The sequence below is a fragment of the Dasypus novemcinctus genome, chromosome 24 (assembly GCF_030445035.2).
Source record: "Dasypus novemcinctus isolate mDasNov1 chromosome 24, mDasNov1.1.hap2, whole genome shotgun sequence".
NCBI lineage: Eukaryota > Metazoa > Chordata > Mammalia > Cingulata > Dasypodidae > Dasypus > Dasypus novemcinctus.
In genome coordinates, this window is record NC_080696.1 from 40,087,882 (window position 1) to 40,102,743 (window position 14,862).

Below are 14,862 nucleotides of genomic sequence, written 5' to 3' on the forward strand. Positions count from 1 at the left end.
GGCTCTGATCAGACTCGTCAATGTAGCCAGGGCCTGGAATGTTCTGAGTGGCCAGCCCCAGGTCAGAGGTCCAGCCTGGGGGTGGAGTCAGGCCCCCTGACCCACATGGACCAAGGGGCTAGCTGCCTCCCAGGGGTGAAACTGGAGTGTGGTCTCCAGGAGAAGGGGGACTGGGGCCCGGGGACCCAGGCGACTGCCAGTGCAGCCGCTTCAGCGGCTCACCCACCAAACCCGACAGGGAACCACGGCGAGCCTGGCGCCTTTCCCCCTCTGGGAGGAGGGGAAGGTAGAAGTAAGTGGAAGCGGAATTCAAAGCGCTGCGCAAGGTGCCCTGGGAGAAGGAAACAAACAGGAGGCCACAGGCTGTAGAGACCAGGCTCCGGGGCCGAGGGGCCTTTAGCCGCATCCCTGAAGTGCGGGGAGGAAGGACAGCCCCGCTGGCGGGAAGGGCGTGAGCGAGGGCAGGGAGGCGGGCAGGGGCTGGGCGCTCGAGAGCCAGGGCCGCCCGCTTGGTTTGCCCGCCTGGGCCCGAGGCTTCACTGGGAGCGCAGGCAGATGGGGTGACCCGGGGGAGGCGTTTGCACTTTGCTCAGGTGCAGTGGGGAGCCACCGATGGGTTTACAGTAAAGCAAAGACCCCTAGGGCCTAGAGAGTTGTACTTTCTGAAGATGACCGCGGCAGGGGAGAAGGACAGGAGAGGAACTGCAGAGGTGGGAGGACCATGGGGTGGCTGTCGCAACCGTCCAGGAACGGGTACCGGCGTTGGGACCAGGTAGAGGCAGTGAGGAGGCGGCAGGGGGCGGCTGTCCTGTTCCCCTGCCTCCCAGGCGCCTCAGCGCAGCGGGTCCAGAGCTGAACTCAGGATGTGCCCCAGCCCCGCTCTGCCCTCCACACCCCCATTTCAGAACGGGGCCCCACCGGCCTCCCGGGTGCTGGGAGCAGGAGCCTGGAGTCGTCCTGACCCCTCCCCACCCCCGACGCCTCATCCGTCATCAGGTCATCCTGTCGGCTGCACCTTCAAAACACACTGGGACCCCACCACTTCCCAGCCCCCCCGCGGCCACCGCTCTGACCAGGTCACCCCCTGCCATCTGGCTCCTGGACGGGCACAGGGGCCTCCCCCCTGATCTCGTCTCCACCCTCGCTCCCCACCCCCCACACCTGTCCTCCCCAGAGCAGTCAGAGGGATCCTATAAGAAGGCAACGCTTCTTTTGGGGTACGGATTTAAAAGATAGTTCAGGGGGGGCAGACATGGCTCCAGGGATTGAGCGCCCTGGTTTGGTCCCCGGTGCCTCCTAAAAACAAAACAAATAAATGCGAAAACCAGGGGGTGGGCTTGGCCCAGGGGTTAGGGCGTCCGTCTACCACATGGGAGGTCCGCGGTTCAAACCCCGGGCCTCCTTGACCCGTGTGGAGCTGGCCCACGCGCAGTGCTGATGCACGCAAGGAGTGCCGTGTCCCCCGCACAGGGGAGCCCCACGTGCAAGGAGTGTGCCCCATAAAGAGAGCTGCCCAGCGCGAAAGAAAGTGCAGCCTGCCCAGGAATGGTGCCGCACACAGGGAGAGCTGACACAAGATGATGCAACAAAAAGAAACACAGATTCCGGTGCCACTGACAACAAAAGCGGACGAGGAAGACGCAGCAAATAGACACAGAGAACAGACAACTGGGGCGGTGGGGAAGGGGAGAGAAATAAATCTTAAAAAAAAAAAAAAAAAAAAAACCAACTCAGGGGAGCCAAAAATGTGGCTGTCACAAGGTAACTGGGCCTGGGTTCGAGTCCCACTCTGCTGGGCCTGGCCCCACCCCTCGATACTCAGGATCTCCATTTCTTTGTCTGTACAACAGGCACGAGAACCTTACTTCTAGCCCACCTGTGCGGACATGGGGCCATCTGACCAGCTCCTCTTCTAGCCACCTCAGTGTGACATGTCAGGCCACTGCCACCCACATTGTCTGCCAGCCCGGCCTCTGTGTCCCACAGGAACCAGTGGAGGACTTGTCCAGAAATGCATACATAGTTTCACACCGCGTGTGAGGGTGTCGATCAGGCCTCCTGTTACCCCTCTCCTTTGGACCCCAGAACCAGTCTCCACCTCTCCTGGCCCAGGCCCCCCGGCAGCCCACCCCTCCCTATTTCCCTCTCTCACGGCCTCTGGACCTTGACCTTCTTGCCCACCCCCCACCGCCGCCCCACGTCCAAGCTCATGAGCCAGCTATGGACATGCACCTGGTCCCCAGGGCCCCCTGAATCTCTCCCAGCGGTCAGCCTCAGAGTGGGGTGACTGCTGCGGCCAGAGCTCCGGCCTCCTCCCGTCACCCATGCACAGGTAAGAGCCCTGGGGTTCTGGGAAGCCAATGCCGACACCCTGAGCTGTGGAGAGCAGAAGGCGGGGGTCCCAGGGAGGGCTCCCCCCAGCTCCACCTGGCCCTGCCAGCTCCCCCCTAACGCCCCCACCCCTGCTTTATCTCCTTGGAGCCCTGACCCCTCCCTGACGTCATCTCGGATTTCCACTCCCCCAAGAAGGAGGCCTCCACCAGGGCAGAGCTGTTTTCTGTTGTGTTCACTGTCCGGTCCCCCGGACTCCACGGGGCGCCCAGAGTCCCTGGTGCCCAATAAAAGCTTGTTGAATGGAGACATTTTTAAAAGACAATAGCTTGAACCATGAGGGTGGAGGTTCAAGGTCTGGGTGGCTCCCCGGGGTCTGTGGGCGCCAGGAGCCTCCCCCCAGCTGTGTGCCGCTACATACATACTCTTACTATATTATACTCTCAGATATTCAATTTGAAAGATAATTTTTTTGTGATTCAATGGAAAGAGGGAGATATAGATAGATGCAAAGGCATAACTCTAGGTACATGTGTATGTGTGCAATGCCTAAATCTCAATATATACATAGGTATGAGTACTCTATATAAATATCTAGATACATGTTTTTCTATTAATTTTTCCATTTCTATGAATTCAATATCAGTGGAGAGCTAAGTAATTTTGTAATATTATGCGTGCTGTAAATATGTGGGCCGCGCCCCATGCACACGCGTCCTCCGGCCACCCCTGCAGTGGCCCCGCGAGGTCGGGCCTGCCACGAACCCCATTTCCAGAGAGGTGGACCGACTTGAACCTGAGGCCACGCCGGCCCCCAAACCCTCCCCGACGCCAGCCCTCCAGTGACGATCCTGCTCTCCGATTCCGGGCACAGCACCCCAGCGGCACGTGCTGCAGGCGGACCCCGGCCCCGCACCCTGGCAGCCACCCGGGCGTCGGGCGGGAGGGCAGGCGGCGCTGCCTCGTCCCAGGCGGCAGGGAGTTTCTCCCCCTGCACTCACTGCACACGATTCAGTGCCAGCCCCGCTCGTGAAATCTGGGAATCTCGCGGGCAAGGCCGGGCCGGGGGGCTGGCTGTCTGGGAAAGGGAGCCCGGGAAGGGTTAAGGGGGTGGCAGGAGGCGCCAGGCCAGGGCGGCGGGAGCGCTCCCTTCTCTGCGCGCTGGGCCAGCTGCCGGGGGCTTGCTCCTGACAACACAGCTGCGTCAGCCCAGCCTGCCCAGGCCCCCACTTCCTTCCCTCTCTGGGCCCCGCACCCCCAGCCAGCTCCCCAGCATCACAGTCCTCTCCTGAGAAACACGCAGCACCGCCCCCCCTCCCAGCAGGGAGGAGAGCGGCCAGATGTGTACATGTTTCTTTCCTTCCAGGAGGCACTTAATAAAAGGGAGCCTCGATGGGTTGAAGCCAAACCGTGATCTTCTGAGCTAAACAGAGCAAGGGAGAAAATTATTACATCCATCTTAGAGAAGAAGAGACCGAGGGTCTGAGAAGAGAAGGGACTTGACCAAAGTCACCCAGCCGCAAAATCTTAATTACTTGAAGGGTTAATAATGACCACATAGATCATTAGCAGGAAATACAGTTTTCATTGCCCTGTAGAGGTGCAGGGATTGCCCTGAGGTCAGGAATTTTCTTCCTCACCTTGTCTTTGTTAAGTTGCATGAAGTCACATGGGCTACCTGGGCATTTGTTTGACAAGAGGGACACATGATTTCATAGGGACTGTTTATAAATCAGTCTTCGATTAAATAAATTCTGCCTCTTGAAATATTGAAAACAAATCTGTGTGTATGTACTCTGTACCAGTCACTGCTTACCCGAGTCAGACTCACTCAATCCTCGCAGCAACTCTGTGAGCGTGGCAAAACGATCACTCCACCTCCCAGACAGAAAGTAGAACTGGTAAGAGCGGCTGCTCTGATAAGCCAGTTATTCCAGGCACTGAGGGTATTACTGCCCAAGAGGTGAATACTGCTCTTCTCCCCATGTCACCGATGGGGAAAGGGAGGCCCCACGGGGGTAAGTAATTTGCGGGCTCCAGGGATGAGTGAATGGCGGCGCTGGAATTTGAACCCAGGCCGCCTGGCTCTGAAGCCCACACTCAGCCCTGCACTCACCGCCTCTGTCCCCGGCCAGGCGCAGAGCCGGGGCTGGACACCCCGCAGGTTCTGGGGTAACTCCAGAAGGTCTGAGAGGAGAGGCGGGGGCTGCTGGGGGCCCCCCAGCCATGAGCCGCCCCCGGCTTCAGCTCACGCCCGGAGAGCATCACCTCTGCAGGCACGAGAGCCTTCGGGTTGCAGCTGCCACTGCCCGAGCCACCTGAGAGGAGGCTCACGGTCCTCCCCATTCTACAGCGCAGAAAAGCCAGGGCCCAGAGAGGGCCTGGGACCTGCCCAAGGTCACACAGCAGGCACGTGTAGGCTACAGCCTCCTGGGTCAGGCTTTTCTGTCTCCCTTTCACTCTCCCAACTCCAAGATCCAGGCTAAGCGACACGTGAGCTGGGTCACAAAAAAGGAAGGACAGGAAGGTGGAAGGAGGGGCAGCGCACGGAGCAGTGGGGGGAGCAGACACAGGCTGGGGGAGGGGCTGAGGCTGGGGGGCAGGAGGTGAGCGCCAGTGATCAGGGCCTTGAAGTCATGCTGAGGACTTGTCCCAGGGAGGCTTTAAAGGGGGGAAGGAATGTGGTCCCTAAACAGAGGGTCAACTACTGCGGCCGCCGCCCCTCCGTGCCCTCCACTGCCATCCTGGCCTCCACAGCGCAGTATCCACTGGCAGCCAGAGGGACCCCAGGGAAGCCCAAGTCAGATCCTACCCATCCTCAGCACATAACCCTCCATGGCTCCCACCTCCCGCAGAACTAGAGCCCTCACCTGTCCATCGCCCTCCGCCCTCACCTGGCCCCTCTGTCCCCCTCGCTCACCCCCTCCGGCCACCCGGGCCTGTGCTCTTCCTCCAAGACACCAGCCGCCCCTCCACCTCAGGGCCTTTGCACCTGCTGTTCCTGCTGCCCGGAGCGCTCTCGGCCGCCCACGGCTGCCTCCTCCTCCTGAGCTCTGCTCAGCTGTCACCTGCGCAGGGAGGCCGCCCCCAGCTCCCGCTTGAATCCGCACCCCTCCCCGGCTCCCCTGCTCCCGCCTGCAGCCACTGAACCCTTCAGCTGTAACATGCTCCTTCACTTCTTCGTTTCTTGCCTCCTTGCCCACAAAAGTGCAAACTTCGTGGGGACAGAGATCTTTGGCTGCCCCGAGTCCCGCCGTGTCCCCCGCGCCTGACACGGGAAGTGCGTAATAAATACTTGTTGAGTGAGTAAATTCTTTTCTCTTAGAAAAACTTGAAGTAGTTGCCCTCCTCCCCTCTCCCCTTAGAATGACCTTTGTTCCAGGGCCAGATGGAGAAGTGACCCGCCCGGGGCCTCACCGGCACAAGTAGCAGGTGAGCCTGGCCCCAATGGCTGTGGCTTTTCCTCTGGCTTTCAGCCTCTGGGGTCTGGTCTCCACATCAGCCGCATTCCACCAGACTCTGCCCAGGAGACTGTGCACTGGGGTGCCCACCTGGCTCCATCTGAAGCTGGAGGAAACTCAGGCTCAGAGGGGTGAGGTGACTTGCCCAAGGCCACACAGCAACAAAGGGTGTGAATTCGGGTCTTTTTGCCTTTCTACCTGGGGTACTTCCTGCTAGAGCATCGTTTCTCTCTCTCTCCTCTTTTCTTCTCTCCAGTCAGTGTGTTTGCAGCCCAGGAAAGCCATTTTTGTGATTTCGAGACTAGCAGGCCTCGACACACACCCCGTTCCAGCCTGCGCCAGGGCAGCGCCTTGCCCCGCGTGCCCCGGGGATGAGCCGCTGGGAGCGCCGCTCGGCCCAGCTGCCCCATCTGGGAGCAGATGCGGGGCTGTCTCCCTCGGGCCATCCCCCACCCCCCAAGCATGGTGCTGGGCCTGCGGGGTGGGGGGAGGCCAGAGGTGACCCTGAGGAGCCCACACTGAGCAGAGGTGGCAGGGAAGGGCCAGGCCCAGGGCTGGAACCAGGCTCCAGGTCTTGGTAGTCCGGGAGGAAAGAGACAGGCTGGGGCTCGGGGTGGAACACGCAGCCCCACCCCCGCCCCGGGAGCCAGGCAGGAATTTTAAAAGAGTGAAGATGGCCGGGCAAGAAGATACATAGTTCTTATTCCTTGGGCTCAGGTTCAGAGAGACAGGAGGGAGTGGTGGGGTCTGGGGCACCTGCCCTGCCTGAACAGCAGCTGCTCCTCAGCTCTAGCTGAGTGAGGCCCTGGGGAATGGGGGCCCAGCACAGCAAGATCTTGGGGTTTCAAGGGGAACGGGGAACACAGATGTCTATGTAATGTCTTCAGATTTTTAAATACTGGCTCCATTCATTTTAAAACTCGTTGCAGGCTGTACAAAACCCGCCAGAGCGCCAGGTTCAGCCAATTCCCAGCCTCTGTTGAGGACAGCCCAGCCGGGTCCCAAGTCAGGATCTGCTGGCCGGGACGGGGCCAGGACCCAGCAGCCGGGCCTGTGGGGAAGGTTCTTGCGGGGGGTGCCCCTCCCGGCCTGGGGCTGAGCCCCTCCCGGCCCTCTCCCCCCCACTGCCTCTGGGGATCTTCCCTCCTGCAAGGACACAGCAGAGCTTGCATTTGCAGGCAGGTCCAAATTCTCCTCTCCCCTCCCAGGTTCCTGCAGCGTCACAAGTGGGTGACCCTCGGCGCCCCGGGTCGCCCCCAAAGCCCCGCCCTCAGCAGCCCGTTCTCACCCTTTCCCGTCACCCCAGGCCCCAGGCCACGGGCTTCCATAAACGCCACTTTGAATCTTGACCAGGTCGCCTCAGGACCCTGCTTGGGATGAGCAAACCTGCGCTCAGTGCGGGAAATGCCCTCGCCCCACAAGCCCCCGAGGCAGCTGGACCTCGGGCCTCGGCCCCTCTCTCCCGCTAGAACCCAGCCCATCCTCAAGGCTGCCGGGCCTCCCGCAGAGCTCCCTTCCGGTCCATTTAACTGGGCTCTAGGCCACGCGCTGGGGACTCAGACCTAAAGAGGTAAGACCCATCTCAGGCGCGACTGCAGTGTTTGTTGAATGAATATTCCACTCACTCCCTGGGCATCTCCACCTTCCCAGGGTCCCCCCAGCCCACCCACTTTGTTAGCTCAGCCCTGGCATTTCATCTTCTCAACCTCAGGTCCACGAGCTTCCCAGACACCTCCCCCTGGATGGCCCCCAGGATCCCACTCCACCACTTCCCCCAGCCCCCCACAAACTGCTCCTCTGCCCCAATTTCCCCGTAAACCTCATGACCAATGACAGAAGCCTGAGCTTCATCCTTAACAGCCCCCGTGCAGCCCACCTGGTCACCCGGGCCTGGCAGCCATCTTCCTCAACGCCCCTGCCCCTCCTTGCCTCTGCCTCTTATCCACCCCCCACTGCGCCCCGTCCTTCCCATCACGTCTCGCCCAGTGCCCGCCGCCGCCGCCTCCCTGGCCTCTCTGCAGTGATACTCCCTCGCCCTGACCTCCAGCTTCCCACAGCAGCCTGAGTGACACTGTCCCTGCCGCTCTCAGAATGAAGCTCCCTGTCACCTTCAGAAGGAAATCCGAACGCCTCGGCCAGGCTCCAGAGCCCTGCCGGCCCAGGGTCCTTCCCCGGGCCCTGGCTATGTGGCCAGCCCGAGCCACTCTCGCCTCTCCAGCGAGATGTTCTTCTCATCCCTGGCCTGGCACCAGGTGCCACCGCGCCGGAAGTGCGTCCCCCTCGCCCACCCCCTCTTTGGCTCCTCCATGTGTGCCCTTCGGACTCGGCTTGGATGTCACGGGCTTCAAAAGCCTGCCCTGAATCCTTAGTCCATTTGGGTCCTCCCTGAGGTTCTGGATGGGAGTCAGGTGACACTGGCAGGGATCAGAAATCCAGAGAGCTTCAGCAATTTGTCCAAGGTCACACAGCAAGTCGGTGTAGACCCAGAGCAGCGGCCCAGGGCAGGGCCCTGAGCACATCCCCCCAGAAACTCCACCGGCCCCACCGCACACCTCCGGGACCCAGGAGCCTGCCCGAGCCCCCGAGCCCAGGGCGGCGCCTGGGAGGCCCGGCAGTGGGCCGCCTGGAAGGCCCCGTCCTGTTTCGGTTTTGTGGTCTCGTGAGTAACGAGGAAATTAAATCAGATCAGGCCCATGACTCACTTATGGAGCCGTCAAAACAGAAAACAAAAACAAGCTGGTTCTGGAGAAGTGAGGCCAGGATGAAGAGCGGAGGAGGGAAAAGGCAAGCAGCCGCCGCCGCCCAGGACCGACCGTGGAAACTGCTCTCGGGGACGAGGCAGCGGTGCCAAGCTGGGGGTGCTGAGACCCCGGGGTTTCGGGAGCCCGAAGACCCGGCCCCAGAGGGAGGCCCTGAGACCCTCCATGCCGTGGACGGCTGCTCTTGTCCTCATGAAAACCCCCAAAAGGCGGGCGCCATTGGAATGCCATTCTACAGAAGAGGAGGAAACTGAGGGTCAGAGCGGCCCAAGGGACAGGCCTCAGGTCACAAGGCCAGGAAGTGGGAGGCCTGGGATTGCCCCGTGGCCCCAAAATCTGTAACAGGACTCAGTCTTGCCATCCAGGAATCGGGCCCCAGGGCCCAGCCCTGATCCTGGGACAACACAGGAGCCAGAGGTCTAGAGAGCCAGGAGGCCCAGGGGTTGGACTTCAGACACGGCGGCCCCTCTCTGCGTCACTCTCTCCATTTATGCAGCATTGGAGTCATGCCAGGCAACGACTAAGGCAGGCCCTGGAGCTCAGGGGGTCTAACCCAACAGAGCTTCGAAGCCCTGCTCTGTCCACTTTCCAGAAGCCTCTGCCCCCAGGAGAGGAGCTGGAGGTAGAGCCCGTGGTAGGGACCCTGTAGGCCTGCGTCTCCCCAAGAGGTCGCCCTGAGCCAGCGTGAGAAGGTGCAGGGAGCTGGGCCGGGGAGGAAAATAGGGACATCCAGCCGGAGAGGGTCAGATTTAAGGCGGTGCTAGAAATTCCACCGTCCCGCCGCGCTGGGCCTCCAGGGCTTGCTGTGGGTGGAGCACGGTGCTGGACACTTCTTTCATTCATTCTCCAAATCTTGATTGAGGTCCTTCTCGTGCCAGGCATTGTGTTGGGCGGTGGGGACAAAGTGGTGACCAAGACATCCAGGAGACGCCAGCCTGGAGAGAGGTGGACAGATAAGCAAAAGTCATGATGTGTCAGGCAGTGGTAAGAGCTGCGGAGACCAAGCAAGGAAGGGCGCGCCAGGGTCCGAGGAGGCCCCACTGAGCTGTGCCGCTGAGCAGCAGCCTGAAGCAAAGCATCTCCAGCAAAGCGGCTCCTGGCAGAGGGAACAGAGAGTGCAAAGGCCCTGGGGCGGGAGCGGCTGGGCGGCCAGTGGGGCTGGGGCAGAGCCAGCCTCCCAACAAGCTGCTGCAGAAGAGCAGCTGCAGGCTCAGCGAGGGGAAGCCACCTGCCCGAAGACCCCCCGACAGGGAATGGCAGCGCAGGGAGCACGTCAGGCCGCGTGAAGCTTGTCCACCTCCCACACCTCCCCCAGCCAGGGGGGTTTCTGGCCCTTCCCGCCCCCAGGCCTTGGCCCAGTTTCCTGCTCTGGGGAACGCCCTCCCTGGGCTGTCTCTTCCAGCCCTTGAAGGAAAACTGAGGCAGGATGCGGGGCATAGAGGGGGGCACTCCAAGGAGGTTCCGAGAACATTTGAGCTGGGGAAGGGGAAGTCAGAGAAGGCTGCTCCGAGGGGACCACCCAGGGACAGATGGTAGATGGTCCAGGCAGAGCCGCTGGCACCTGCAGAGGCCCTGAGGGCGACACACCTGTGCCTCGAGGGAGGGCACCATGAGGGGGACAGCGGGAGGAGCCGAGGGCCAGGGAGCTGGGGGGCGGGCTGGGGGAGAGTGGGGAGGAGCCACCAGGTCCCTGTGGGTTAGGGGAGGGCCCCCAGGCAGGGACAATGTCAACCTGGGGACCCTGCTCTGGTGACGGTCCAGCTGGCAGGGCCAGGCCATCGGAGTGAAGGTGCCTCTGCTCTCAGCAGCCCTGGGGCTGCCCTGACCGCTAGGCCAGAGGCCTGGAACCAGAGCCAGAGGTTCTGGAGCCCCCCGATGCCTCCTCCTCCAGGGAGCCAAAGGATTGTCTCTTGGCGATTCTGGGACCCCTGAGAAAGAACTGGGGCACGCCCGCAGCTCCCCAAGGCCAGCGGGAAAGGAGACTGGGAGGAGAGCTGGGAGGGAAATTTGGGTGTCAAAACCAGGAAGAGGCCTCAAGCAGCCGGGCTCCTCCAGACTTCAGGTGTGGCCAGGAGAGATGGAGACTTGGGGGCAGCCTCAGAGCCAACCCCCACCCACCCCAGCCCACCCCACCCTGCTCACATGGAGTTTAGGAAGCCACCCCAAGCCCAGAGGCCTCTCCCGCTGCTGCCTCCCGCTCGGCCCCCTCCACGGCCCCCTCCACGCACCCCTCCACGCTGGAAGGCCCGCGGGTAGCCCTTGGTGAAACATCTCCCTCACAACCTAGAGGGAGCCGGAAAGAAAGGCCCACAGCAGGGGTGTGGCCTTTCACTGTTTGTTCAGCAGCTACTTAGTGAGCACCTATTAAGTGCTGGACCCCACGTCCAAGGTCACCAGCAAGGGAGGGGTTGAATTCAAATTCAGGACCTCCCTCGCCCTCCCATAGGAGTCTTCGCACCCTGGGGTTCAAATTGCCCACTCGGCTCCCCATGCAGGAGGAGGGCGGAGTGTACACGAGCGGGGGGTCCTATATGGAACCCCACGTTGTGACAGTCCCCGGACTAAGATCTCACATCCTAATCCATAAAAACGGGAGCTGACGCCTCCTTCCTCCCAGGGAGGAAACCATTTCAGTCCCAGCAACTCACCTCTGCCCCTGCAGCACGGAAGCAGCCCTAGACGGTGCCTAAACCAAGGCGCATGCAAGATGCCAAAAAAACTTTATTTGCTGGGGAATCGGACTTGGCCAATGGATAGAGCGCCCGCCTACCACATGGGAGGTCCACGGTTCAAACCCCGGGCCTCCTTGACCCGTGTGGAGCTGGCCCATGTGCAGTGCTGATGTGCGCAAGGAGTGCCGTGCCACGCAGGGGTGTCCCCCGTGTAGGGGAGCCCCACGCGCAAGGAGTGCGCCCCATAAGGAGAGCCGCCCAGTGCGAAAGTGCAGCCTGCCCAAGAATGGCGCCGCCCACACGGAGAGCTGACACAACAAGATGATGCAACAAAAAGAGACACAGATTCCCAATGCTGCTGATAATAGAAGTGGTCACAGAAGAACACACAGCGAATGCACACAGAGAGCAGACAACTGGGGGGAGGGGTGGTGGAGAAGGGGCAAGAAATAAATAAAAAATAAATAAATCTTAAACAAAACCAAACAACTTTATTTACAAAAGCAGAAAGGCAAGCGGTGGGCTGGATTTGGCCCATGGGCTGTGGTTTGCTGACCCCCAGATTGGTGAATGCAAAGCAGCATACCTGGCAAACAGCAGGTGCTCAATAATGGTTGATGAATGAGCAAATGAAATGATTCCAATGGCGGGATTCTGAGTCCCAGTCTCACTTCCTTCCCCTGCTACAATTAGTTCCTTATGGGGCAGGCACTTCCTGTGGCCGTCAGGGCTTCGCGCAGGCACTGGCCTCATGCCATTCCCCATCAAATCCTACTCATAAAACGGTCTCATTTTACAGGACCTGAGGCCAAGGGCCCAAAGCCACGGGGCTGGAGCACGGCAAAGCTAGGATTCGAACCCGGGGCTTCCGAGAGCAGGCCTGGGGTTCTCCCAACTGCCCGGGGGCCCTGACCCACACTGGGCCAGCTGCAGGTCCCACTCCAGACCTCAGCTCAAGCCCAGATGTCCCACACCCCAGCCCGGACCCCAAGTCAGGGAAATGGTCAGACAGACAAGAGGATGAGAAAGAGAGAGAGAGGGACACAGGGGGACAGATGAGGCAGAGAGCAGCAGAGCGAGATGGGAGCAGAGGCGGCGCGGCCTCTCCAGCCCCTCCCTCGCTCCCTCCAGCCCCGGGCTGGTCAGCACCACTTCCCCCTTCCCCGGGGGTCAGGATGGGCCTAGTTAGAATCCTGGCTCGGGGACACCAGCTGTGTGACGTCAGACTCTCCCTCTCTGGGACTCAGTGTCCCCATCTGGGACCGGGGGGTGCTGGGGAGACCAGCTGAGACGAGGCAGGGCCTGGCCCAAGGAGCCCTGGAGAACCTTGAGAGCCTCCTCCCTGGGCAAGGGGAAACTGAGGCCCAGTGAAAGCCAGGACCCAATTGAGGCACCAGGGTGGTTCTGTGGGAGGGGTATAAGCTCAGGCCTATGCTATTCCATCTTTTTTTTTTAGGTACCGGGGGTGGGGTTGAACCCAGGACCCTGTATGTGGGAAGCCAGTGCTCAACCACTGAGCCACCTCAGTTCCCCTGAGCTGACTTGTTCGTTTGCTTGTCTGTTATTTTGTTTTTAGAAGGCGCTGGGAACCAAACCCAGGCCCTCACATGTGGGAAGCAGGCGCTCAACCTCTGAGCCACATCCACTCCCCTCCATCAGTCTTTAACAAGCATGTTACTGAGCGCCTATGGAGAGCCAGGCACCGTGCCCCGTGCGGCCCGTGGGCCTTCCAGCGTGGAGGGGGGCCGAGAGGGAGGCAGCAGCGGGAGGCAGCGAGGGGAGGCCTCCTAAACTCCACGGGAGCAGGCTGGGGTGGGCTGGGGTGGGGGGGTGGCTCTGAGCCTGCCCCCAAGTCTCCATCTCTCCCGGCCATGCCGGAAGTCTGGAGGAGCCCGGCTGCTTGAGGCCTCTTTCTGGTTTTGACACCCAAATTTCCCTCCCAGCTCTCCTCCCAGTTTCCTTTCCCGCTGGCCTTGGGGAGCTGCGGGCGTGCCCCCAGTTCTTTCTCAGGAGTCCCAGAATCACCAAGAGACAATCCTTCTGGCTCCCTGGAGGAGGAGGCATCGGGGGGCTCCAGAACCTCTGGCTCTGGTTCCAGACCTCTGGCCTAGCGGTCAGGGCAGCCCCAGGCACCGTGCTGGGTGCTGGAAACTCAGCAACGAGCAAAACCAAGGGGCCTGCCCTCGGGGAGCAGTCCCCCAAAGTGGGCGACAGGCAAGCTGCCAACCAACACGAGGATACAGCCTGCGCCAGGGGACGGCAAGCGCAAGGAAGACAAAGAAACGTGGGCAAGTGGGGGAGAGATGCCGGCGGGAGAGCTCCTTCCACTCCTCACTGTCGTTGCTCCAAGGGCCAGTGCAGGTTTTATGTTTAGAACCAGCAGGAGATGGGGAAGGGGCCGGAGACGCATCAGCAGGCACTTCCTGGGACCCCAGCTCAGCCCAGGGCCCTTTCATCAATTTTATCACTTTGAATTCTCACAGCAATCCCGGGAGAGGAGTACGGTTATTGCCTCATTTTCCAGATGAGGCAACTGAGGGTCAGAGAGGTCAAGTCACTTGTGCAAGTCACACAGCTGGAAGAGGGCAGATCCTGGTTTCAAATGGACCCTGAAACCAAACCCTGGGGACCAACAAGGGGGCACAATCCAGGTGGGAACCACTGAGTGCCAGAGCTCAGGTAGGGGACAGTCAGGCAGAGAGCGGGGCTGGGCCAGGGGCCTCGGCAGCCAGCAGGGGAAGGCGCCGGGAATCTGGCCCTCGGGTTCCCTGGCTGCCCAGCTCCAGCTCCCGCCACCACAAAGCCTCAGACAGAGTGACAGCCATGCCCAGCTCAGCCCCTGCCCCACGCCGCCTGCCAGGAACATGCAGTCCTCAGGACTAGGAGGCTGAAAATAGAAAGCGGGGCCTGAGTGGGAGCCGGAATGCCCCAGCAGGCGGGCAGCCCGTGAGGCCAGAGAACTGCCCGGCCAGGGGGCTGCCAGCCCGGGAGAGGCGCAGGGATCCCGTGGTCAGGGCCTGGCTCCCGTCCTTGTCATCCTCTCCGTTTTCAGGGTGCCAGCTCCAGGAGCCGATGGCCCGACACGCCTCTCCTGACTCCATCTCAGGCCCGCTGTAGGGCCTTGGGCTGTCATACACCCCGTGGGGCCTCAGTGTCCTTATCTGCCAACAACTCAGAACTGTTCATGTGGTCACTCAACAGACATTGCTGGAGGGCCTACTATGTGCCAGGTGCTGTGCTGGGCATGGGACACACAACAGAACAAAACAGACCAAAAACCCCTGTCCCTGTGGACAAAGAAGCAAAACTATGAAGCATCAGACAGCAAAGAACACTATAGGGGGAAATAAAGCAGGGCAGGGGGCGTGGAATACGGGGGCATGTCATTTCAAACAGGTGGGGTCAGGAAAGGCTTCACACTCGGGTGACCCTTGAGAAGACATCTGAAGGACTTGCGGGAAGAGGCTTTGCAGACATCTGCGGGGAGGTGGGGGTGGGAGGGGGAATATTCCAGGCAGAGGGAACGGCTAGTGCAAAGGCCCCGAGGCAGCATGGGCTCGTGCTGTTTCAGGAACACGGAAGAGACCAGTGCGGCTGGAAGAGTGAGTGAGGAGGAAGGGGCGAAAGAGGTCAGGGGCC

At 61.0% G+C, this 14,862-nt stretch overlaps 1 protein-coding gene across 8 annotated transcripts in view; it reads right to left on the reverse strand.

Moving 5' to 3' along the window:
• Positions 1–14,862, reverse strand: part of LOC131275779 (uncharacterized) — a 134,559-nt gene that overhangs the window by 11,928 nt on the left and 107,769 nt on the right. For 2 of the 8 annotated variants that reach the window (XM_071211691.1, XM_071211687.1), the window contains exon 3: positions 7,865–9,486. The exons of 2 other annotated variants lie outside the window; for them this stretch is intronic. The gene's annotated coding sequence lies outside the window, so the exon portion shown is untranslated. Of the gene's footprint in view, positions 1–1,391; positions 1,726–7,864; positions 9,487–14,862 lie in introns of those variants that run through there. 4 more of the 8 variants (XM_071211692.1, XM_071211688.1, XM_071211686.1 and 1 more) reach the window with 3 other exon arrangements.